Genomic DNA, 26519 nt, shown 5'->3' on the forward strand with positions numbered 1-26519 from the left:
TGCGTGCACTGAACCGGCAGTAATGCCGGGAGCAACCCAACCCTAATGAGGATGTAGATGGATTTTGAAGGACATCTATTAAAATCAGGCCAGATTATATTCCGAATAAGTTCAGAAAATAGGCGACTATTTAGCCATGTTATTGGGCTTCATTTTTTGAATCTCTTCAGTGATGAAGCCCCCACAACTTCCAAAGGCAACTTCTGTTCCATTGACTGATTGTTCTCACTGTCAGAAAGTTCCTCCTTATTTCTAGGTTGAATCTCTCCTTGGTCAGTTTCTATCCATTATTCCTTGTCTGGCCTTCAAGTGCTTTGGAAAATAGCTTGACCCCCTTCCTCTCTGTGGCAGCCCCTCAAATATTGAAAGACTGCTATAATGTCTCCCCTGGTCCTTCTCTTCACTAGACTATCCATGTCCAGTTTCTGTAGTTGTTCTTCATATGTTTTAGTCTCCAGTCCCCTAATCATTTTGGTTGCTGTCCTCTGCACTTTTTCTAGAGTCTCAAATCTTTTTTAAAGTGTGGTGATCAAAACTGGATGCAGTACTCTAGGTGTGGTCTTACTAGGGCTTTTATATATGCAACTCTGAGTTCTGTGGAGAAAAGGCATTAAAAAGAGCAATGACTTCCAACAGATGAGAGCTGTCATCTTGACTTTTTGGTGACCTCACCTACTCTGTCTTGGGTATAATGCAAGCTTCTCTCTGTAAATAGGAAATTATCTTGAAGTTTTTAAATATCCTTAAAGGTTGGGGGGGGGAGTGTTAATTGAAACATGAAGATTCAATAGGACATCCCATAAAAGTTAGTTAGCTTAACATATGGTCTAAAAACTAGTCTTCATAAATTGATGGAAAGAATAATTAAAGATGAAATAATTAGGAATGTCAAAAAAAGCACAGCTTCAACAAATGGAAGCACTGTTTGTCATTAACCTTTAGCAAGTCTTTGAGAGCCAAGATGGATTGGAGAAATTTGGTAGATTTTAATTTAATTAAATTAATTAAAATTTAATTTAAAATCTTTGGATTTTTAAAAAGATGTGTTCACAAAGTCCCACACCAAAAAGTTCTGAAAAACTGAGCAACCAATAGATGAGAAAATAAGTTCTCTTTTGTGTTGTCCCAAAGGTACTTTTTCAAAAGCCAATACTGGACTTTATTTGTTTTTTGTTGAAGACACTTCACTTCTTATCCAAGAAGTGTCTTCAGTTCTTGGATGAGAAGCGAAACATCTTCAAGGAAAAAAGGAGAAAGTGTAGTTGCCTTTTGAAAACCACCTTTGGGATAAGCTGGATGACTGAGAATTTTCATAGACCTTTTTGTGTTGGCAGCTGGTTAAAGAAAGCAGAAAGTAGGAGCCAACTATCAATTCTCATAAGGTAGATATGGCAACAATGAAAACCCTAAAGGTATGTAGAGCACTATTCCTTTTTAACCTGTTCATAAATTATCTGGGATGGAGGTAAAGTTTACTGATGATGCCAAATTACCTTTGGTTGCCAAATCGAAGCAGAATCATGAAGAACTTCAAACTGATTGCTCCAAAGTAGGATCGAGGAAAATTAAAATGGTAAGAAATGTTTAACGTTTATGTATATAATGAGTTTATAGGACGCATCATTCCAGTGGCTCTTGGTGATTTGCAAAATTATAGTAATAAGCAATAACATGTAATTGACCAATGAAAACCACAAAAACCAACAACCTAAGAATGGTACAACACTAAAAGGCCCTAGTAAAAGGTTGTTTGATTTTTCTTCTGAATTGTAGGAAAGAAAAATCTCCCTTCTGATTACACCTTTCATAATATAGAGTCACCGCTATCACTATTTGTTCATCAAGTACTAAATGAAGTAAATTTGAGGGGGAAATGCCCTACCCACAGTAGAACCATGGACAGGGTTCTACTATCAGTAACTGATTACAAAGGGATCCTAAGAGAATGATTGGAAACTTAACTGAAAGTTTGATCAATGATGCAACTGGTGCTGCTGAGGAAAGAAGGAGAGGAAAGGAGAGAAGAGGGGGAGGGGAGCAGAGGGGGAGGGGAGGGGGAGAGGAGAGGAAAGAAGAGGAAAGGAAAAAAAAGGAAAGGAAAATGCACTAAGCTGAGTATCACATACTATTGAGTATCAACTGGATAGAAAAATGCTCTTAGCTCATAGACATCTTGATGCACTAACACAAATTGAATCCTAACCCTAACTCAATGGAACAGCACAATCCTGGACCGAGAAAGACCTTTGATCTGCTGAAATACGATGCTAATTACAAAGGTTTTATGCAATTCAAAATGTATATAACATTCAAAACCAGCTTCACAGAATGGTTCCATCCATGTTTATGAAGGCTAAAGTGCCACAGAAATTTGCTATGCAGGTGTTTTTTTAAAAAAAAACTTTTACTTCCATGTGAAAGTGTCCCTTGCTTAGCAAATCCTTATTCTCAAGATGTTTTAGAATTTCTTTCAGATTGCACTTGTTGGTATTTTTGAAGTTACTAAAATAAACCCACTTTATGAAGTGACTAAAGAAAACCTGATATCTTTTGCAGAGTAGAAAGTACTAGAGCTGATGAGGGATGTTTGTGTATAGGCATTTTTCCATCAGCCTGAAGGCTTCTACTCCAGGAAAAAAAACAGAGGGTAGAACATCTTTATGTCATCTTCCATTAGAATATAATAGAGATATAGGAATCCAACAAAACTGCAAACTGTTTGATGAAGAGCCCATTCAAACACACCACAGGACTGTCTTGTCTCCAGTTAAAGCATAAACTTAGAGACATTCACATAAGTATATCAAGCAGTGTTGTGACAAAAGGCCCAAATATGTTCTAGATACCTCTGTTGGTTCCCACCCAGAGGTTTCCATACTTTATTATTTTGTGTCCGGATCAACCCTTAAATGGCCCAAAAGGGGCCACCATTTTGGCTTTAGTGTTAGCCAGAAACAAATCACTTTCGGTGCATTCTACTGGTAGTAATCAACAGTCCAACTAATGGGACAAATTCCTCACTTCTCCACATTTGCAGAGTATATTGTTATCCACCAGCAACCCCCATTTAAGCATATTGGTTTTACACTTAGGCACTCCCACCCTCAATCTAGTCAATGTCCTTCAAGTGACCTAGGAGAGATCAAATCCCTCAATTATGTTCTGTTCTGTTCCGTTAATTTTCTCTTCCATCTTCTTACATGGTTTTGCTCTTGTGTGCCTTCAAGAATATTTGTTCTTACCATAAAACTCTTCCTAGATTTAAGGAAGTTTGGGGCATGTATCCATTCAGAGGGGACCACAGACCATTTTCTTGTTTGGTTCTCTCGGCACCTGCTGCTACTTCTCTCCTAATCCTAGGTGGAACAATACCAACAAGAGATACATTTTCTCAGTTGGTGTGTGTTTAAGGCATCCTGCACTATGAGTACTGCTTCACTGACAGAAATGTCAATTTGTTTTGCATGTGTGGATGCACTCCATACCGGAGCAGCATACTCTGTTACAGAAATACTCAGGGCCAAAAGCGATGTTCTCAGTGTGGGTGGTTGGGCCCCCCATACAGAGGTGGGCTTCACATAATTTAACAACCAGTTTGCCTACGGCAGAACCAAAAATGTGAGCTCCTTCCACACTTGCACATGGCTTCAAACACACGGTGATTTCATGTACGTGGCTTCCAGCACACTTTCCACGGGCAGCCATGGTGAGTAGAGTGGGTGAGGCATGGAAATCAGCTAGTCTGCATGGGTGAGCCAGAGAGTGAGATATATAGGAAGGGATAGCACCAGGGTGGTGGTCGGAACTATGGGCTAACCAGTCCGAACCAGCAGCAGCCCACTTCTTCCTCCATATATAATTTGTCAATTTCCTAATAATGGTATCCCTCAAACTGAGAGTGCATTTATGTATCAAAATCAGCAACTGAGGGAGCATTAGCCCTTTTGTACATGTATTATACACTTACGGAGGAATGGTCCAAGGTACCTTCTTCTAATCTGACCATTAGTGATTCCTCTACCAAACCACCTCATTTTAAGCTGCCTCACTTTGTCTGGATGAAATTGAACAGAATTAAGTGTGATACTGGAAGAAGTGCCTCTGCCCTGTATCAGTGGGGATGGAAAGATTCCCCTTGTTGTGACTGTGGTTCTGAAATGCAAACTGTTAAACATATTGTGCAAGATTGCCTGTGATATGCATTCTCTGGTTCTGTAGAAGATTGGACAACCCATTGTGAGGCCACTGCCATACCCCATAGAAATTGAACTAATAATTACGCCCACAGTGTATATATGTTTACTTCTATTCTGTCATGTTCTCATCATACCTAAATAATAAATACAGTTACGTTCAATCTTGTGTGTTTTAAAATCTATCTCCCCCTCTAAATGTATTTTAAATGTATTTTATTGTTATGACTGTATTTTATTTGCATTGACTGTACACTGCCCCGAGTCCCTTTTTGGGAGAGGGGGCGGTCTAAAAATCTAAGAAATAAAATAAAATAAATAAATAAAAACATTTTAAAGGAAAAAATGCTAAAATAAGAAGGTGGCCTACTGAAAGGAAAAGCAGGACATTCATGCATCATATTTATTTGTAGGAATGTGGTTGGACCACACATGATGGTGGAAATCACCTGGAAGAATAGTTCATTTTCTGGTAAAGTGTGTCTTGCGCCTGGTTGAGGAGGGGGAAGATCAAATTTTGTGAAGAAGCTAGTCTTACCTGGAAACCATTTTGTAAAGAAGTCTGGCAGCCACTTTTTGAGGAAATTCATTGCTCATCACAGGGATTTTCTGAGTCCACATCCATGCACTATCCAAAATTCAAAGACACCTTTGGCTGCAAAAGATACATTATTCCAGTGTCTTCTATACTTGTCCAATCCATTATCTTTAATCAAAGCAGTTAATTTCGCCCTCTCCGCTAATTCAATCTATTTTAAAAATCATTCTTCAACACATTAGTGTAACGTTCAGCTTAATTCGTTGGCTGCTTTTTCTTCTTCTTTCATATGTGTATGTGTGGGGTGTGTGTGTGTGCGTGTGTAAAAGGAGAGGATAATTTATTGCTGTTTTTTTTTCTTTTAGCAGCCAGGATGGATCCTACATATTAAACATATTAAATGTTAAATCTAATTGAACATTTTTCCTTCTTTTTTGTACACTATTTTTTGTTGTTGTCATGTGCTTGTGTTTCTGCTTTGTTTCATTTTGTTTGTTTGTTTTACTGTTCTGTATTTTATTCTCTCTGATAGAACAATATTTTTTTAAAAAAATGATAGATTATTTCAAATGCTTTCTGGAACCTACTCTGTGCGCAGTGGTGCGTTTCAAATTTTTTTTAGAACCTCTTCTGTAGGTGTGGCCTGCTTTGTGGGAGTGGCTTGCTGGCCATGTGACTGGGTGGCTCAAAATGTTGGCTCAGGAACTCTGGCATTGAAGTGTGCAAGTCTTAAAACTGTCAAGTTACAAGACCTTTGCACCCCTAACCCTTTAGAAAAAAAAACCCAGGGGTGTTCAAACTTGACAGCTTTAAGACTTGAGGACTTCAACTCCCAGAATTCCTCCTCTTGCTCTTCATCTTGATGATGTGCAGACAGGCGGGGGGAGGGAGCTGGAACCAGTTCTAAACGGCACTGTAGATTTCTGGAACCTCTTCTATAGAAGAGGTTAGAACTGTCAGGAACCCAACCGTCTGTATGAGTGAAGTGTTCTGGTGTTTTGGGGAGGAAAAAATAGAAGAGAAGAAAGCCCTCAGCAGTGAGGAGGAACCTACTGCTAGTAGCAATGTCAGAAAATTCAATTGCTGATTTTTGTTTTCCTTAAGTGAAAATGCTGCAGTCTGTCAAAATAGGCTCCTCTACAGTAGACAGAAACACAGAGTAAGCACACAGGGTTTAATGAACTTTGCTACACACCATGATTAAGTGGATTGACAATCTCAGCTCTCAAGAGTCCTTGAAAAGTAGTTCTGAACAAAAGACAACAAATTTGGGAACTCATTTAAACTCCGCCTTTTTTATGAAATATTTTAAGTCTCCAGGTTCCATGGGCTTATTTGTATGTCATTAACTTAGTTATTACAGCCGTATTGTACCCCTGAGGTAAATGCTTTTATGGAGAACTGAAATTAAGTCTTGAACTATTTTAATAAATTATCTGTCACTAGCAATAACATGCTGAGATAAATGCATGAACAGACTGTTTATATTGACATTTGTAGTAGCATAAAAATGTACCTAGTTGAACAGAACATACTTTGCCTGCAGAGGATTTAATAATCCAGGCTTAGTCTTACTAATGAAAAAATCCATGGAACAAAATGGATATAAAATTTGTTCCTGGATTTCTCCACCAATCACAGCAAAAATGCATTTTTCTTTCCTATGATCCTATGGTCTTGCCTTCATTTTGCTCCCAGCTCATGGGTTCTACAGCCTTAAGTCACTGTTAGATGCAGCCAGAGGTGGTTTGCAGCTGGTTCGGCCTGGATTGGGTGAACTGGTAGTAGCGGTGGCAGGAGGCTCCATACACCCACCCGAACGTTTCTGTGCATAGTCAGAAGCGGTGTGAATGCGCCCGAACCAGTAGTAAAAGTTACAACCCACCTCTGGCTGCAGCAGTATTCAAATTATTTTCTCATTTATTTATTCAGTTTTACTGTCACCCAGCTCCAACTGACTATTGATGCTCCAAGGGTAGCTTCAGGGCTTATAAAATCTGTTTAGCTTTATCACTTAGGAGCATCTGCTTAGAGAGTCGAACAAGATGGCAGCCAGGACTTTGTGGTCAAAGCCCTGTCTTTTTCTTTTTTCTTTTTCTATTATATGAAGCACACATACAATGCAAGTCAAATGATGCAGGACTTTGATCGTATAGTCATGGATGCCATCTTGAATATTTTGGACCCCTCAGAATAACAGAGTTGGAAGGGACTTTGGAGGTCTTCTAATCCAATCCCCTCCCAAGCAGGAGACCCTAAACCAGTGATGGTGAACTTATGGCACGTGTGCCACAGGTGGCATGTGGAGCCATTTGTTAGGGCACACGAGGAGCTGCCCTATCAGCTGGCCAGCGTGCATGGGCACGTTGGCCAGCTGAGTTCACCCTTTTTAAAAGCCATTTTTTGCCCTCCCCAGGCTCCAGAGGCTTTATAGGAGCCTGGGGAGGGCGAAAAGAGCCTCCCCCCGGAGGCCCTCCGGAGGCTTCATGAGCTTCCCTGAAGCCTCCGGAGCACAAAAAAATGGCCCTATGGACAAACCGGAAGTTCAGGAACTGTCATTTTGACTGCTCCAGAGGCTTCAGGGAAGCCTCTTGAAGGTCCCTGAAGCCTTCGGAGTCCTTAAAACGACCATCTGAGCAAACCGGAAGTGACTTCCGGTTTGCTCGGAGGGTCATTTTGAGCGCTCTGAAGGTTTCAGGGAAGCCTCTTGAAGGTCCCTGAAGCCTTTGGTGTGCTTCCGGGAGGGGAGGCTGTTTTTGCCCTCCCCAGGCTCCTATAAAGCCTCTGGAGCCTGGGGAGGGCAAAAAAGCATACAAAAATGGGGGGGGGGTCGCGCCTGTAGTGCGTGTATGCAAACTGGGGGGGGTTGCGCATTGCATTATGGGTGCAGCACACCCGCACACGACCCCCCCATTGGGCATTTCAATTCCCTCACATGCAGTGATTTCGCCCCTTTTTATGGATACAGTGGCACATTTTTCTATGCCAAACTGCATTGGAATATCAATGCTAAATACTTGGACTGTGTTTGTCAGTGATTGGATTTCTATTTCTGACTTTCCATAGAGTTTCAAATCATCCATATATAATAAATGCGAAATTTTTTCAGCTTCTTTGGCTGTTTGGTAGCCTAATTTCATTTTTTTTTAAAGATTACTGATAGTGGGATCATTGCGATGATGAAGAGAAGAGGTGAAAGTGAATCACCCTGGAAAATTCCTCGCTTGATATTAACCATTTCGTAGTTCTCATTCCCTACTGCCAACTCAGTTCTCCATTGTTTCATCGCCTTTTCAGTGAAGGATGTAATATTTTTTACTAATGCCAGTTGTTTCTAAGCATTTTATGATCCAACTATGTGGCAATGAGTCAAATGCCTTTTTATAATCAATCCAGACCATATTCAAGTTCATTTTCCTTTTCTTACAATTTTCTAATATCATTTTATCAATTAGGAGCTGATCTTTTGTGCCCCTACTCCTTCTTTTGTTGCCTTTTTGCTCTACTGGCAAGATGTTGTTTGTTTCCAAATAATCCATAATGTTATCTGCAATAATGCCTGTGAATAATTTGAAGGTTGTTGGCAAGCATGTTATTGGTCTGTAGTTTTCAGGTATTGTTCCTTTAGTTGCATCTTTCTGAATCAAGTATGTTTTTCCAGTTGTCAACCATTCATCAATTTGACCATTTTGTAAAATTTCATTCAGTTGCCTGGCCAATATTGCATGTAAACTGGTCAGATATTTGAGCCAGAAACCATGTAATTGGTCAATTCCAGGTGATGTCCAATTCTTTACTTTTTTTACTCTATTTTTGACCATCTCAGTTGTTATTTCTAATACTTGCATTTGTTTATTACCAATGCTTTCCTCAAAGTCATGTATCCACTTTGCTTCCTTATTATAGTCCTTTGCATTTTCCCACAATTCTTTCCAGAATTCAGCTGTGGCCTGCTTTTCTGCTTTTTCACTTTTGGTGTCACCATTCACATTAAGACTTCGATAAAAATGCCGTTGATCGGATTGAAATTGTTGATTTTGTTTATATTGGATGATTCGTGCCTCCTATCTCTCAATTTTTCTAACTGTTGCTGTTATCTGCTGTTTTACAATCTCTATAGCTTCATTGATGTTTCTTGTATCCAATCTATATCTTCTGATTAGCTGATCTATGACTTTGCTGTTTTTAAGCCATTGCTCATGCATATTCTTTAAGTTGCTAGCATCTGCCCTTAATTTTTTGACTTTTTGTTCTAATCAGATTTTCCACTTTGGCTTTGATGCTTTTTCCATTGTGTACTTAGGTGCTTTGATTTTAATGCCTAGTTCATTAGTGACTATTACAGCTGCACTGTACATTAACTGATTCGTTTCCAATATGATTCCCGATTCAATTGTTGAAAGCACTGCTTCCATAGTGCAATTGTCCTTGTTCATCTCTTAGTTGTAGTATTTTCTTGGTCTCTCTTTCTTTTCTCAGTTTATATGCCAGCCATCTGCCTGGTTTATTTGCATTTTTGAAATAGTTCTGTTTAGCACCTCTGATTTTTTGAGCCAAGTCTTCCTTTTCCAGTAGGTCCCTTTTGTGTTTTATTGTGTTCATCTTTATTTTAATCTCTTTCTTTTGTGGAAATTTCTGTAGTTCTTTTTCCAATGTGCTGTAATCTTTTTCTAGGTCCTTAGACACTTGTCTTTTCTTTAAATTTCTCTTTCTTGCATAATCTATTATCAAACCTCTAGAAAAGGCCTTCATTGTATCCCAGAGATTCTGTAAGGACGTCTCTTCTTTTTTGTTTTCTTTAAAGAAGAAAGTCAATTCTTTTTCATTTTCTTTTATACAAGATTACTATGCTAAGTTGTATGAACAAGAGAACATAAAAGAGGAAGAAGTGAAACAATACTTACAAAATGCTAAACTCCCCCAAATACCAAGTGATACTAGAACTATATTAGAAGATAAAATAACAATGATGGAACTAACCGAGGCCCTTAAAACACAAAATAATGGGAAGGCCCCGGGACCGGGTGGCCTTCCTGTGGAATTCTATAGAACACTAGAGAAATCCTTGGCCATTCCCCTACTAGAAGTTATGAATGAAGTAATAACTGAAAGCAAAATACCTAACTCATGGCTGGAGGCATATATTACATTGCTACCCAAAGAGGAGGCAGACCATACCAAATTAAGAATTACAGACCTATCTCTTTGTTCAATTCAGACTACAAGTTATTTGCTTCTATATTGGCGGAGAGACTGAAAAAATACTTAAATGGGTTTATTCACCCAGACCAAAATGGATTTTTACCAAAGAGGCAAATTAGAGACAATATAAGGACAATTTTGGATACCTTGGAATATTATCAGGTCCACTCTGGGAAGCAAATGGCTTTGATGTTTCTGGATGCGCAGAAAGCCCTTGATAATGTGAATTGGATGTTTATGATACAACAAATGGAACAAATGAATTTTGGTAAGAACTTTATTCAAGCCATACAAATGATATACCACAAGCAAACAGCTAAGATAATGATAAACGGAGAACTGACAGATCCAATCAAAATTAAAAGAGGCACAAGACAAGGCTGTCCACTATCACCATTACTTTTTGTTTTAACATTAGAAGTACTAAACAGAAAGATTAGAGAAGAGGAAGAAATAAAGGGAATGACTATTAAAAAGGAAGAATATAAGCTGCAAGCATTTGCAGACGATCTAGTCTTTATTCTTGAGGAGCCACTTCAATCTGCACCTAAATTGATAGGAGAAATTGAGGCGTATGGAGAAGTTGCAGGTTTGAAAATAAATAAAGACAAAACAAATATCTTGACAAAAAATATACCCTTAAAACAAAAAGAAGAATTGGTGGAAATTTTGGAAATGCAAATCACAAATAAAGTTAAATATTTGGGGATTCACCTAACAGCCAGATGCAGCACTCTTAAGGAAGATAATTATCTTAGATTGAAGCAACAAATTGTAATAGATTTGGCGAAATGCGAGAATCTTCAATTATCAATGATTGGGAGAATCGCAACAATCAAAATGAATATCCTACCTAGAATGCTATATTTGTTCCAGACCATTCCAATTAAGCTGAGGAAAGGCTATTTTGAAGAATTAAATAAAATGGTGTTGAAATTCATATGGCAAGGGAAAAAAGCAAGAATAAAATGTAAATTGTTACAAGATGCTAAATCAAGAGGAGGGTGGGGTCTACCCGATTGGGAGTTATATTACCAGGCAGCTAGCCTGATGTGGATTAAGGAATGGATAATGCTAAGAAATGCCAGGCTTTTGAATTTAGAGGGTCATGACCTGTTGTCGGGATGGCATGCATATTTATGGTATAAGGGAACTAAAAGGCATGGTTATTTCAGAAGGCATTTTATAAGAGAGGCTCTGTTATTAAATTGGGAGAAGGTTAAGAGGTTGCACTACTTGAAAATTCCAGTCTGGATATCACTATTGAAGCTTTTTCATATCTAATAACATATAAAAGGGAAGAAACAGTTAGATATGCTGAATTATTGAATACAGAGGGTGAACTCAAATCCATACAAGAATTGAAACAGAAAGGTATTGAACTCAATTGGTATTCATATGTGCAAATACATTCTAGATATAATGAAGATCGGAAAAATGAGGGCTTTTATGATAAAATGACTGAATTAGATAAAATCTTAACAGGTAATGACGAAAAAGTAATTCAAAAATTTTACGCCTATCTACTAGAGGTGAAATTATATGAAGAACAAGTTAAAGGAACTATGTTAGCTTGGGGAAAAAACTTTGGACATGGGATTGACTTAGAAAAATGGCAAAAACTGTGGACTCAAAATTATAAAATGACAATGTCAACTGCATATAAAGAGAATTTGTATAAGATGTTTTATAGGTGGCACCTATGCCCATCGAGAATAGCAAGAATGTCTAAGAATAAGTCTGAGAAATGCTGGAAATGTCAACATATGTCGGGCACATTCTACCACATGTGGTGGACTTGTCCTGAAGTTAAAGATACTGGACTAAAATACACATGTGGTTGGAGAAAATGATACATAAACATATAGACTTGAAACTTGAAATTGTTGAAAGCACTGCATTAACCATTTTCATGATAGGACCCAAAATTTTCTTATTTATTTATTTATTTATTTATTTTACCGTGCTTCTAGACCGCCCCCTCTCCCGAAAGGGACTCGGGGCGGTGTACAGTCCATATAAAGAATATATCAAAATACAATAAATAGAAGGATTAAATATGTACAGTTAAATATGGAGGAGGTTAAAAATAGAATTAAAAAGAACTGTACAGAGCCAGTATATATAAATATAGTTTTAAAACCCCTAGGACACACACAAATTAAATTAAAAACAATACCCCTAAAATAACCAGTTAATAGTACGTTTACCAGGAGGAACAGTTGTAATTATGCCAGGACTGCTAATCGGAACAGGTGAGTCTTCAATTTTTGCCGGAAGGAGCGGAGGTCAGTGGTGGTTCTGATGTCGGGGGGGGGGGAGGTCATTCCAGAGGGTTGGGCCCATCACAGAGAAGGCCCTACCCCTTGGTGTCGCCCGTTGGCATTGCCTAGTGGACGGCACCAGGAGAAGCCCCTCCCTGTGTGAGCGAATTGGCCGCAGGGATGTATGTGGGAGGATGCGATCCCGCAAGTAGGGACAGTTTTTAATGATGGTAAACGTTGCCTTTCCTCACTAGCCAGAAAATGCTCCATGATCTTGTCCTTCAGTTCTTTTTGTTTTTGAGTTGGTTCATCAGTTGGTTCAATCGTAACTGATTCTGGTGGTAGTGTTGTTATTTCCTCTCCGGCAGCTTCCTTTGGGAGTTCTACTACAATTTCTTTAGTTGTGTCTTGAGTATCAGTTATTTCCTCTTGTGATGTTTTTTTTTTTTTTTTTTGCAATTTGCCTGAATTTCCTCAAGTTCAACTTCACTAAACACTTTATTCCGTATAATAAATCGCCTTTGATCTGTTCACTAACATTTGAATCTGGATATTGTTGTTTCCATAAATCATACATTCGCTTTAAATAGCCTCTCTTTTTTGGCTCTGAGTTGTAATAACAGGCCATTATGGCACGATTTTCATCTACACTATATTTTTGTCATTTTGTTGGCTGGTCCACTTGTAGCCCACTTGTCGACGGATGCCCAGGGACCTCAACATCCGCCGTGGCCCTTGTTAATCCGCGCGACGACCATTGCGGTATAGAATTTTTATTTGTTTCTTTCACTATGTTGTATGGGTTGGCGAGTTTTTATGGGGCCAGGTTGCCAACCTGACCCCAACCCTCCTCCTTTCTCATCCAGGCTTGGGACCGGCAACGGCGGAGTTATTATTATTATTATTTATAATGATGATGATGATGATGATGATGATGATGATGATAATAATAATAGAAAATAAGAAAATAAGAAAATAAAGAACAGTGTTAAAAACTGCAATTTAAGAATAAAACTAATCAAGGAGAGAACCAACCTTGAATGAAGAAATGATTTTCTGACAGAACAATTAATCAGTGGAACAACTTGCTCCAGAGGTTGTGAATGCTTCAACACTGGAAGTTTTTAAGAAGAGATTGGACAATGATTTGTCTGCAATGGTATAGGGTTATCTGCATTAGCAGGGGGTTGGAGTAGAAGACATCCACAAGGTCTCTTTCAGCTCTGTTATTCTGTTATCACATATAATATGATATTCTCTCACCCAACCTTTTACATTACAATGAATGGCAAGGAAATGTGGAACTGAAATTCAGAACATCTGAAGGGGAACAGCATACTATCAACTCTTACAAATAATGGAGCTTCAGAAAGAAAATTCAACTGATTTATCTTATATATTGGTAGATTGAAACATTGATTAATTAATTGATTAAATATCTTTATTGTTGAAAGCAAAACATTGCTTTGAATGAACTAGTCTGATCTTACAGGAAGCATCATTTCAGAAGTATCTTTTAAAAACCTCATAAAGGCAAGCTTACGGCATTTGGCACCTGCTGATTACATATTTTTAAATCTGACAGCTGATTAATAGGGGCACGGTTTTACTTAGGGCAAGTATGTGAACGCACCTGACCAACTAACTGGAGTAGTAATGAGTTATATTTAGTTTTAATTAGGCCTTTACTTGTAAATAAAACAAAAATAAGATTGATGTTTTTTCCCCTCACCCCAGGCTAACCAATGAATGACCTTCTGAAGATTACCCCTGGCACATCAATGAAAGATTGATGATTTCACACACAAAAAGGTACCAAGTCTACCGTATTTTTTTTACTTCACGTGCTCTCCTTATTCCTTGATAGCTTCTGTTCAGGTGATCCCTTAAATTGATTTGGGCGTTTTGGTCATAGCAGGTAGTGGCCCAGAAGAATACATTGTCCTCTCATTTTAGGGGAGAACCTGTCACGTATAAATTTTGAATGGGAACTTGTACAAATAGAAGATCTGGAACAAAACTGGAGGTTTTTAAGAAGAGATTGGACAACCATTTCTCTGAAATGGTATAAGGCCATGATGGCGAACCTACGGCATGCGTGCCACAGGTGGCATAGGGAGCCATGTTTGCCGGCACATGAGCTGTCAGCTCCAGCGCACATGTGCATGCCAGCCAGCTGATTTTCAGCCTTCTGGAGGACCGGGGGAGGCTATTTTTGCCTTCCCAAGGCTTCAGGAAAGTCTCCAGAACCTGGGGAGGGTGAAAACTACCCCCTTGCATGGGGGGGGGGGTGTTGTGCATACATGTGTGAGGCGGGGGTTGCACATGCATGTGCAGGTGGGCAGGGCACATTGAATTGTGGGTGTGGGCACATGCGCACAGTTTTGGCACGCCTTTACAAAAAGGTTAGCCATCACTGGTATAGGGTTTCCTGCCTGAACAGCGGGTTGGGCTAGAAGACCTCCAAGGTCCCTTTGAACTCTGTTATTCTGTTATTTTATTTATGCTTTTATAATTTAGTATAAAATTTTGCTATTGGGGTTTATGTTCTGCAAACCATTATTGCAATCAATCACTCAACCAATCAATCAATCTGCATGCTCTGTTAATAGGACTGTACGCATTTCAGAGATTTTTCACAGCTACCTCTGAAGCCAGCACTTTAGAGATTAATCAGAAGATTAAAGGTTGCACAAGGAGATCTTTTGAATTCTACTGTTGTGCCATAACCACAAGGTAAATTTCTTTTATAGACTGAAGCTCCTCATAAAGCTGCAAGGATTACAAAGTTTGCTATAAGAAAGGCAACGTCTGTGGGAGTTTTCTAAACATCTCAGAAATTCCAGGGCTTGCTTGACTGATGACACTGATTTGGATGGAAAACACAAATTCAGTTCTTGCCAGCACAGTCGCATGTCTGATTGATTACATCAGAATGACAACAGGTTTGAAGTATCACTGTCAGAAGCACATTTGCCAATGTAGAGCAGCAGAGCATGAATACAGCCACATCATATTTGATACATCCTTCGTTAATTCTGTCCTACCTAGATTTGCAGTTTGGAGCCAAAGATTTGGTTTCATTTCATTTGCCCTCTCTCCTACCAATAAAACGATGGTCGTAGAGAGGAATGATCCTTTGCAATACAAATATTTGGGCTTTGCAGAGTTGCAGATTCAAAAGAAAAAAATGATGTTACAAAACCTTTTTCAAGTGCACCTTCAGAGGCAGCTCCTTAAAAGATTGGCAGACAGATGTTACATTCATATCTCTGTGAGTTCTGAAGCACCCTTTTGTCTTCAAAGCTAAAACAACAGTGCAAATGACACAAGTGGTTTTATTTGTATTGTTTTTGTCATTTGCATGATGACATCAGTTGAATAAAGGCGTCATTCATGTGCCTGATGTACATTGATGCAAATGAATGCATTTGTGGCAGATTAAACTAATCATTAGTTTAATATGCCACAAGTTACATAATGCATGTCAATTTAACATCATTAACTTAATCAGAAATTAGAAATTGTGCTAAACAAGGTACTATTGTAAAACTTTATGTTATGAACAGCCTCTGTTTTACAGCCTCACAAATTACTATCAATATAATTCTTTCTTTCTTTCTTTCTTTCTCTGTCTCTCTCTCACACTTTTCTCTCCCTCTTTTTCTTTCTTTTCAATGTTGTGTTTTATCATTCTTTATCTTGTCATTTGAATCAAACCAATTAAAGCTAACTTAACAAACCATGGTTAAACAAAGCAAGGCTTAGCATGCCACAAATTTACAAGATCTTATAAAATTGTGGTGCAATAATAATTCAGGGCAAGGGAGAAGACAAGATGATTGGGGGGCTGGAGCCTAAAACATATGAAGAACGGTTGCAATAATTGGGTATGTCTAGTCTAGTGAAAAGAAGGACCAGGGGAAATATGTATTTGAGGAACTGCCACAAAGAAGAAAAGGTCAGCCTGTTTTCCAAAGCACTAGAAGACAAGACAAGAAACAATGGATCGAAATTAATCAAGAAGAGAATCAACTTAGAACTAAGGAGAAATTTCCTAACAGTGAGAACAATTAACCAGTGGAACAGCTTGCCTTCAGAAGTTGTGGGTGCTCCATCACTGGAGGCTTTTAAGAAAAGACTGGACAGCCACTTGTCTGGAATGGTATATCTGCTGGTTGAGCAGGGGATTGGACCTGAAAATTCCCAAGGTCCCTTCCAACTCTGGTATTCTGTTATTCTGTTAAGGAAACTTTTTATAAGTTTCCTAAAAGCACAGAAGGGTGAAGAAGACTTACCATAAGTTCTACTAAAAAGGGAGAGGGAATGGGAGAATGATGGGAAAAACCCAGCTCCAAGCCTTCATCAAATGATCATTCCATGAAGATCAAACTTGGCCCTATGAGATCTGCTTGCATGGGTAGAGGAATTCCAGAGGGTATCTCCATAATTCCAGATAGCAAGCTATATACGATGGGTGTTGTAGTATAATTCATTTGGAAGGCATCAGAATGTATATTAACTAGCAATATCACAAGTCTTGAAATTCCAGGGTTAATTGAAAAGCATTGTTTATTTTATTTATTTGTTTAACTCAATTTAGGAAATGTTTTCAGTTTCATGGAACTCTTCATCTGAAAAGAACAACTCAGTTAATTATATCTATTCCATTCCTCTGATCAATATAATTCAGTGCCTCTGATCAAACCCAGCTATATTGCTCCAACCATTGAGATGTAGAATTATTTATTTTCCTTTCTACTGCTTATAATTCATCAATGGGGCATGTTTACAGCATTAAAAAAATAACACAGCATCAGCAAACGTGAAGGAAGGTTCCTTAAATTCATCAAGGGCAATTTTAAAATTAACCTGCTACTCCAAAAAGGTTTCTGCACTAATAAGCTAAGATGAGTCAGCCTATTTTCTCTTAAGTTTCCCATAATTTTACATAGCACAAGCTTTAAACTGTGCAGCAGCATGTGGCAGACTTGACTTGTCTCCTGAAAATGCCTTTCCCAGGGAAATCCAGCCTTGCAGTCTTTGTTTCTTAAATAACAGACCCTTTTCTTGCCAAGACACACAATTTTAACAGAAATGCCATGATGATTAATACTGTATTTTCTTATTGAAAGACTGGTCTATGTAGATTTGTTTTATTTAAATATAGTAAATGAGTTCTATGTTCAGACTATAGCAATATAATGAGGAGAAGAATGTTAACTTTTTTCTCTCTGCAGGAAAGAAAGAAAGAAAGAAAGAAAGAAAGAAAGAAAGAGAGAGAGAGAGAGAGAGAGAAAGAAAGAAAGAAAGAAAGAAAGAAAGAAAGAAAGAAAGAAAGAAAGAAAGAAAGACAGACAGACAGACAGACAGACAGACAGACAGACAGACCGACCAAATAACAGGACATTCAAGTAAAATTTTTCAATATAACATATTTTGACTTGTACGCAAATCACAATGCAACTAAAAGACACAGATGGGCTGTGTTAAAGTTAAAGACAACTTTCAAATTGAGATTGACTTCTTGCCATGTATTTTTCTTGGCAACAAGACAGAAGTGGTTTGGCAGTGTCTTCTTCTAGATGTTTTCACCTATTTTTCAGTCTAACCTACAATGGATTTACCAAACCTATAGTAGGTATCAGTCACAGCTTACCCTGTTAGCTTCTCAGGAAAGAAATCAGTCTGATATAGGAGTCAGGTTAGCCTCATCTGTTTTATGGAACCATTACTGCCAATTGGTAGCTAATGAATTTTTTAGGGATGCAGTGGGAAAGGTTTTGATGGTCCAGGGCTTCATTTAATCTTAAAGAAAAGGCCACAGTAATTATGAAAAAAATTGACTGGGGTAATGATGCATGTGTAGATGGAGCACTTGTAGGTGTTTTTGCTGAATTTGGAGCTTGTGAGAATGCATTTTTATGGAACAATGCTGTTACTTTAGAATTCAACTGTGGTTCTTTAATTTTCATTTCTCGAAACTAAACTATGCTTTTTGAGTATTGTACCAAAAGGCATTTTAAAAAGATTTGGGGGGGCTACTGATTTTCTGTTGTGATGGTGTGGATTTTTGAAATAATTACAGCTAGCACTTGAGACTGTGGTTAGTGTACACAATTCTGGAGAGCTGACCAACCTTTGGAGAAAAGACTGTCAGTTTCCGGGTTGTATCTCCTAATCGTTTTAAAGTTCTTCCAACAGAAAAATGCATTTGTTATATTGGCAAACTCCGCCTAATTATGAAAGAGTTGAGATTTCACTTTGGTGAATGTTTAGTATAATAATTAATCTCCTGTCTTGCTGCCAACATGGCTGCTCCATCTAAGATTGGTGGCAATTTCTTTGGAAATCCCAATCCTGCCAAAATTCAGACAGAAGGCTGTTCTCAATGGGACTGACAATCTCCCAGACTCTGCTTTTATATGGTACCTTCTGGACACTGCCTTGCTCCTTTTGCCAAATGAAATGGATTATTTATCATGATATTCGTTCGGTCTCACTTAAATTATGAGTCAGATAACAACAGCCAGTTCTCCAGTCAGCAGAAATCAAATACTGTACTCTACTAGAAAAACAAACCTATGTATACTGTGAATTACTGATTTAGTTCATTCAAACTTTAGCCACTGGCTCATTCTTGGGTAAATCTATAGTTTTATGATATGACTTAAGGTTAGGTCATGTGTGGCTGTTTACAAGATGTTGAGAACAGTAAAGGATTCTTACTGCAGAGGGAAGCATCAGAGGGCATCATTGCTTAACAATCAGTAAGAGCAGAGGTGGCTTTCACAGAAGTTTACCACCAGTTCGCCCACATGCGCATGCTCACTTTGTGAGGGTGAACACCTTTTGCGCATGTGTGTGGCCTTCCATGCATGCGCTTTGCTTGCACACATGGCTTGCCTGCATGCGCACACCTTCGAAAACTTGGTTACATAGGATGGAATAGAGCTGGTTCACCCGAACCAATCCGAACCGGCTGAATACCACCTCTGACTAAGAGTTTTAAAAATTTGTAACATGTCATTTTTAAATGAAAGCATAATGTAGCTTAGAAGCTGAAGTCTGAGCTATGAAGGAGGAACACATTCTTATTTCAGTCCTCATATGCTGACTCTGTAAACAGCTTAGAGAGTGCTGTTTATGAAGCAGTATATACTGTAGGCCTAAGTGCTGTTGCTATTCTAATTCACTTTAGTTTCTTTCTCTTTCTCTGTCCTATACATTTCTTGTGGGTCTACAAACCACCAATTTTCTGTGAGCCTCTTGAGACCTCCTTGGGCAATATGGCTATTTTGGGAACTACATAAGTAATAATTTAATTGGAATTACACCACGGAATCACAATAATAACAAGTGCCTTGCTCCTGTCACGCTTTTCTGACCTGGGCACGGAGAAAAAGAAGCATTTGGTGAGATTATAAAGTTTACCTTTGGTTTAGAGAAACAGGATGTGGAAGAGATTTGGAAGAGATTCTCAAAGCATCTATGCTAATGTTGAATTCAAATATATCAGTTTTGCAACACTTCATTCACCGTGCAAGTAACAGGCATGCTGTGAAGTAAGTGTTGCTATTGTTTAGAACTCTTGCAATTCTTTTGTAGTGACTTTCAAATGCCATGTTAATCAGCAAGATCTTACAGAAATTTCCATTGTATGTACATAGACATTTCTTTATGATCCTAGGCCATGTTTTGTCAGCCCACAGTCACAAGTTGGTTGCATTGTCTTTTTTCACTCAGTGCAACCAACTCTGAAACTGAAATGCATTAGGAGGAACACACAAAAGGGCTAATATCTATTATTCTAGAAGAGAATACCACACTGTTCATGTTTTCTGTGTAGTCATGTCCTACTAGTAGTATATCCTTCCCACAAACAATGAATTAGCTTTCTTACTGTTGGACATTATCTAAAAAAAAACCTCCTTCTACTTTGAGTAAATTGTGACTCAGTGTGTTGGTTTATCGTTGTTTTCTTCTAGGAATTATTTTTTTCCAATTTATCAGGCTATCATCTTGAAATCTTTGGTAGTCTGCCACCAAAGTACTTACAAAATCTGATCCTGTTTTTTTTATTGGTTGAAGTTGTTTGTTAGATGGCAGATATTAGATATGCCATTCTTTGATTTTGAATCTTGTCATGTTCAACTGCAAAACAAATCTTGTTTTAGTATTATTTAGTTTCCTTTTATTTTGTCATATTTTATTGGTTTCTGACTTTTGATACTGGTATAATTTTGGCATTCCATTTGATTCAAAGAAACTTAAGAAAGTAACAATCATATAAAAAGTAAACAGGAGCAAATATTTTTAGAAACATGTTATTGGAGTATATATAATATTATTGGAGTATATATGCATATGATGTATATGTATATTTGTAATTTTAAAGAGCGATATGGAAAGGTAAATATTTCTGTCCAAAAGACCATGAAATAGATTTCTTATTTCACTGCACTAACAAAATTCAGTGATTAAGAACAGTTAAGAACAGCAGGCTGCAGTAACTCATTAAATAAATCTTTATTTATCATCAGTTGGTTATCTCAGCCAGTGACCAAATGGAATTCCAATACTCCCAGAAGCATAGACCTAAGTAGGCCTCTTGCATCATTTCATCCATTCATTTGCAAGACATGTGTATGTTTTGAGCTGTAGTGGCGCAGTGGTTAGAGTGAAGTACTGCAGGCTACTTCTGCTGACTGTTGGTTGGCTGCAATCTGGCAGTTCAAATCTCACTAGGCTCAAGGTTGACTCAGCCTTCCATCCTTCCGAGGTGGTAAAATGAGGACCTAGATTGTTGGGGGTGATAGGCTGTCTCTGTAAACCACTTAGAGAGGTCTGTAAAGCACTGTGAAGCGGTATATAAGTCTAAGTGCTATTGCTATGTGATCACTTCCATGGACTGCCCATTACATGCTAGAGAGTATCATAAGGACTGGAGGAAGAAAAATCGTTCTTCTCTTTACAGTGTTTCCCCATGTCTTTGGCAGAGAGCTAAGATACAACATAAGAGAAGCTTAGAAATGTGCCCCAGTGAATGTGCCATGTGTTGTGCCAGGCTGCCAAGTATTTGAAAGAGGTTTGAAAAAAGAGTTTCAGAGTTCTTATTAGGTGATTAGCCTATCACTAGGGAGTTAAGATCCATGCCTTCATAAAGGCATTGTCTTCCATTCTTGAGAGCCTCTCCTTTCATTCATATTGCACAAAGGACGAAACAATGCTCAACTCCTCCACTTCCCAGAGAGAAATATGCACACAGACTGTATTTAAAAGCAGGATTTAGCAACCACCGACGTGGGCGACGCAAATCCACCCATTAAAATCAAGCTCTCTGATCTGAAGTCAGATAAGTGCTGCTCCTAGTGGGTTGTGTGCCAAATCCAATTAAGTTTTGCATAACACACATCTTTGGGGATCTTGATTTATTAGCTTTGTTTGAAGAAAGTAATAAAAATGAGGTTTGGTTTATCATGTCTCCATGTATGGAGACAGATACAGCTTGTCCTTCAAATTCTGGCTGTACAGGACAATGATGAACTCATTTTTGTACATAGCTTGGCATACCAAGAGAAGGGGAAGCAGCCCTATAGGTCAGTCCAGTGCCTCTTTTCTTGGATACTTTGTACTTTCCCAGATCCCCCATGGCACTGTACCTGTGGTTGAATCTTAAGCAGGGCCACCCAAGATGGAGAACTCCTCACCCATCTCTCACCTGTCTCTCCCTCTTTTGCACCTCAATATATAGAGCTGGTTATAACCTGGTCAGAGGTACATCCACCTTGGTATGCTGTAGGACATAAGCAGTTAAATCTGGAAATCACGCTCACTGTGATTCTTTCAAGTTGGGGCAGACCCAAGGATAAGTTCAAATGTTTTTTGGCCTTACACTCAAAGTTACCCCTAGGGGCAGGGAGGTGATTTTTTTAAAAAAATATTTAGCCATAGCTAGTAAAGAATGAGCAGAATTGAAAAGTGGCTTCAATACGTAGTCTTCCAGCCTTTGTCCTGCTTAGTGTACAAGAAGTGGACCAGAAAGATGTAAGGCTCTTGAGATGGATCCATATCAGTGGATAAACCTTTGCTGTGGCCATTGAGAAAATGAACACAGGAACATAGACATTACTATTTCTTCATACTGTACATGCCCAGAACTACTAAAAAAACCAACATGCATTCTATAGTACAATGGTATCTTGAAATAAGATGTGGTTATGAGTCATGAAATGCTACACAGTAAACATGGGCAGGATTTTTCAAAATTATTCTGCTCTTGGTGTTTCAGCAGGGTGACTTCATTATGAAGTAATATCTTATTGAGGGTTCAGTTTTAAAAAGAATTTAGCAATATCTCCAATTTCTTCAAAGAAATTATTATTCATGCCATTTTTCAGTTTTTGAATTTATTCAAATATTACTGGTAATTTAATTCATAGGGGACTAAAACTTTAAAATGATGCAAAAAAATCTGACGCAAAAATTAGAATACCCTTGTCATGTTAAAAAGCAGGCAATGGCATTGAATATCCCTGTTTTAAGTAAACAATTTCCATTTATTATAATGATTACCTGTTCATTGGGGCAATCAATCAATCAATCAGAATAGAGCTGGAAGGGACCTTGGAGATTTTCTAGTCCAACCCCCTGATCCAGCAGGAGACACTATACCATTTCAGATAGGTGTTTGTCCAGTCTTTTCTTTAAAAAAAGCAAAACAAAATATTTTAAATATAGTTTCTGAAAAAATTGTGGTGAACCCCCTGTGTCTGGTAAACACAAGGGTGAAGAAGACTGCAGTTTTGAGAGGTGTTGATATAATTGAGTTACGCTCATGCAGCTTGCAATGCATGGGAATGAAAAGCTAATATTTCCCCTCCTGTACTAGATTATTCCTACACCTGCATGCTTATGGTTGTAATACCTGGTTTTGAAGAACAATATATAAATTTTATAAATTAACTGAGCAAAATGAACAAAACATGATGCCTTTCCAGATAACACCCTCTGAATACCCCAGTTCTTCACAAAACAGAGTGAAGGAGACATGTGCTGGCCTTCACTAATAAAAATTCTAAGAAGATATCATAGATATCAAAGGTGGTACTCAGCAGGTTCTGAGCAGTTCTGGAGAACCGGAAGCGGAAATTTTGAGTAGTTCAGAGAACCGGTAAATACCACTTCTGACTGGCCTTGCCCCCATCTATTCTCTGAGTCTCGAGTCCCAGCTGATCAGGAGGAAATGGGGATTTTATAATAACCTTCCCCTGCCATGCCAAACAAGCCACGCCCATCAAGCCACACCATGCCACATCCACCAATCCACATCCACAGAAATAGTAAAACATTTTGAATCCCACCACTGGTACAAATCATACAATGATTCAGATGCACCCACTTTCTATATTACTAGAGTTCTTCTTATGGCCCATCAGGTCAATGTCAATTTCTGATGGCAACATGAACCTGCCCATTCATTGTGGGTTTTGGGGCCATTTACAAAAGTGGCTTGCAAGCACCTTCTTCCTAGGGTTGAAAGAGAGGAGCCAAAGGTTCCCAGCTGGCTTTGGGACTGAAGGAGGGCAGAACTCAGGCGTCCCTGTCCTTAATCCAACAACTTATTGTACTATACCAACCTATATCAACTACTAAGCGAGTGTAATGGAATTAATGCCTCATCCTAACTCACTGCTACTCCTGGTGTAATAAAACTCCCTTCTCCCTCCATTCCATGCAGAAAGAAAATCAAATAAGCTACATTTTCAGTATACCGTATTTTTCGGACTATAAGATGCACCAGAGTATAAGACGCTCCAAGAATTTGAAGAGATAATTTTCAAAAAAAAGTTTTTGCACTCTGCAGGCCTCCCAAACCGTCTGCATGCCTCATTTTTGTATGAAAAATGGGGCATACAGAGAGTTTGAGAGACCTGCAAAGTGCTCTGGGGGCTGGGGGACAAAAATGAGCAAAAAAGGCCAATTTTTCACAAAAACGGGCCAGTTTTTTGCAAAAAAACAGGGCATGCATAGGCTTTGGGAGGCTTGTAGAGTGCTCCTGCGGGCTGGGGGGGGTGGCAAAAATGAGCAAAAAATGGCCCATTTGTCGCTCATTTTTGTCCTCCCCAGCCCCCAGGAGCACTTTGCAGGCCTCCCACCCCCTCTGCACATCCATTTTTGTGAAGGGAGTGGGGTTTCGGGAGGCCAAAAATGCTGTATTCAATGTATAAGATGCACCCAGATTTTCATCCTTTTGGGGGGGGGAAAGGTGTGTCTTATACTCCAAAATATGATATATGTGCAAATAAACAAACACAAAACCTTGAGAAGTAACTCAATTGTGAAATAATGTCATAGAAATGTTTTTTTTTTCAACAAAGTATTTTCTTCCTCCAAAATACCTAATTGTAAGTAATCATTGTTAGGTGTTCTGATAGTAACTAAAATAGAGGGAAGAGATGATACTACATTCCATACCAGTGTTTCCCAACTTCAGCAACTTTAAGACTTGTGTAGTTCAACTCTCAGAATCCCTGACAGTATGTTGGCTGGGAATTCTGGGAGTTGAAGTCCACATATCTTAACATTGCTGAGATAGAAAACACTCTTCTAAGCCTAGGCACCATGGGATTTGTCTTGACTCCAGCAGTGGCCATACAAAGTGCGAAAGGAGTTAATGCCAGTGGGAAAACAGATTGCCCACAAGTTCTGCAGAGATAGAGCATTCCAAAATGCACTTAGAAGGAAATCTCACCAACATCAAACGAGTCCCTTTTTGGGAGAGGGGGCGGTTTAAAAATCTAAGAAATAAATAAATAAAAATAAACATTAAACTTTGCATCTGTGCGATAAACTTGGGCAGTGCAAACAGCTTGGATTTGGGCTCTCACGCATATTGACAACAAACTGCTCAGAATATGCCGCCTGACTTTCTCCCAAGAATTATCTGGCAACTACTTTCAGATGACAGCTAAATAAGAAGAGGATTATTATCAACTTTGGCATCAAGCACAAATACAAAATGTGTGAAATAAATTATTTATGAGTAAGTTCCCGAAACTGTGAAGAAGAAAGGGTGGGTGGGAAAGAATCAGACATTAAACAATTTTTTTTTCCTGTTTTGTAAAAACGCCCTAAGGGAAGATGGTTCATCAAGAAATAGATGTTTGGGGGTAAATAAGGGGCATTTCTTGCGTGGTACTGACAAGCATGCCTAACTGGTCGTGCTTCTCTTTTTTTGGGAAGAACAACTATCTGCTTGAAGAACTGCACAGTCTATGTCTCGTTTTAGACAAAAAAAGTTAGAAAAGGACAACAATGATTATATTTAAATAGTCAAGCAATAGTAAGCTTCCAGACTGGTCCCTGATCTAGTTCCCCCTCCCAGTGAAAAGAACTATAATGTGTAATTCAATTGCAATTATTTCTAACAGCATTACTTCACAGATATTGCTATACACATTTTTTATATCCCTCAATGTCCTCTTTTGAACTGCTGGGTTTTTTGTGTGGCATCTTCTGAATTCTTTGCTGAGTAGTGCATTTTCACTTCTTGCAGCAAGGCACTTGGCCATCTCAATGGGTGCTTTTGAAAGGGTGGCAGAAATGGCTGCTTGCCACCTCCCACCCATGATACCTACACAATAACCCCATTTAAATGGACTCCAATAAATAGTGCAGTATTTTCCTATCAACAAGGGCTTAATTGCATCTCAGTAAGTTCTTGTGAATGAAGGATTTAGTTACAGTGTTATCTGGCCTCCCAATGCAAACCATGCTAGGTGGCTCAGTAGCCACTGAGCTTGTTGATCAGAAAGGTCGGCAGTTCAGCAGTTCGAATCCCTAGTACAGGTCTCCTGCATGAGCAGGGGGTTGGACTAGATACCCTCCAGGATCCCTTCCAACTCTGTTACTGTTATTTACTTATTTGGGAAATGCCACAATTTCTGAGCAATGAGATGATAAATTTTATACATGTAAAGTCCAGAATCTTGGAGGTCTTGGTATTCCCCGAGACACTCTATGGAAGCAAAAGTTGGACTGGGAAAAAGCAAGATTAGAACAATATTGATGCCTTTGAACTTCAGAAGATTCTTGAGAATAAATGTCTATAGAGTTTCTCAACCATTCTGGTTCTAGTTGTCTCAAAAGTGCTGTTTTAAAAAGGGGACTGGACTGGTTTGTTTTTTTTCCTGAGGAAGAAGAAGGCTATATTTTGCTTCTCATCCAAGACACTTCATCTCTCGTGACTGGATGGTGGTGGGTGATAGATCATTCTATCCTTACATCTCCCTACTATCCAGTCACAACAGATGAAGCTTC

Source organism: Natrix helvetica (assembly GCF_964273705.1).
Source record: "Natrix helvetica genome assembly, chromosome: 3".
Lineage (NCBI taxonomy): Eukaryota > Metazoa > Chordata > Lepidosauria > Squamata > Natricidae > Natrix > Natrix helvetica.